The 1278-nt window shown below is 29.9% G+C and overlaps 1 long non-coding RNA gene across 1 annotated transcript; it reads right to left on the bottom strand.

Moving 5' to 3' along the window:
• Positions 1-554: 554 nt before the first annotated feature.
• Positions 555-1278, bottom strand: LOC146995659 (uncharacterized). Its single transcript, XR_015042877.1, has 2 exons — positions 731-1278; positions 555-633 (listed from the first exon to the last, which is right to left on the bottom strand). It is a non-coding gene; the product is annotated as an uncharacterized LOC146995659 (long non-coding RNA).

The following is a 1278-nucleotide window of genomic DNA, read 5'->3' as shown; positions in this document are numbered from 1 at the left end:
CTAATTACCTGCATCCCAATATCAATTCAATTCAGCTTTTGGTGGAATTTACCATTTGTGACATATTCTTCAAAAACTACACTTCACAACATGCATACATTACAAATACACAGAACCATAAATAAACAAGCAATAATATATATTTATATATAAATTTTACGAAATGATCATAAAATGTTCCAACGCTAAAGAAAGTTTTAACACCCAAGTAAATGACATAATAAAAAAAAGCAAGTTGAACAGCGAGCACATGAATAAATGTGCATACACCTGTAAAAATATACCATAGGTAACTGACAAAGCATTTCGTAGCAAACATATGACTATAAAATTTCCAATAATACATGTAATGATGGTGAATTCAATTTAGATCGCAAGAACATGCTCATACTTTTGAAAATATTCAATTATTTCAGCAATTCCTTGTGAATTGGCATTTACCCTTTCAATATTTCCCAACAATTTAGTGTGAATGGAGGAATAAATTGTTATAACAGAATTGAACAATTATTAGCATCCCCTCATACACACACACATTAAAAAAAAAAAAAAAATTACCTTACTTTGTAAAAAAAATCATCCGGGCAATGATTCTCCTTTGACACAGATGCAGTTGTATCAATAATTTCTGACCTTCAATAAAAAAAATACGCATATTTTACTTCGGAATTAACTTACTACGAAATCATAAACACGAGGTAGTCGATATAAAGAATAAATTATTTCTCACCTTTCGAAAACATCCGCTTGTTCGGAATCTTCCACATCTCGGGAATTTAATTTCATATTTTTTTCTTGAGCTCGACGTTTACGCTGAATTCTGGATCTTTTATTAAAACCAGGATGTTTTTTCGGTCGTCCTTGATATTTTCGCATATTTTTCGCAAACTGACCACAGTACAAATAAATGTAAACAAAACGAGTGCGGAATAGCAATGCAATAGGGTTGCCGTAAACGTCATTCCGCTGACAGCTGACAATGTTTAGTGAAAACTGTGTATAAAGGAATATATGAAACGCTTCTAAATATTATTTAGAAAAAAATATGATTTATAACTGATATCAAAATCAATTACTTCGTGAATTTTTGCAGAAATAAGATTACAATGTTAAATTTTAACTCGTAGCGCCATCTATTGATGGCTTTCCAAACTACACATTAAAATTACGTATTTCAAACTAATTTTTTTAAAATATAATATTTAAGTAAATTTCATTCCAAACCTGATTCTAACATTTTGATTCCAAAACTGACCTATTGCTTTATATTTCTGCCAA

Source organism: Stegodyphus dumicola, chromosome 8 (assembly GCF_044657685.1).
Source record: "Stegodyphus dumicola isolate Sdum_Otavi_A_Nest chromosome 8, ASM4465768v1".
In the NCBI taxonomy this organism is placed as follows: Eukaryota; Metazoa; Arthropoda; class Arachnida; order Araneae; family Eresidae; genus Stegodyphus; species Stegodyphus dumicola.
This window is presented reverse-complemented; position numbering and strand designations above follow the sequence as displayed.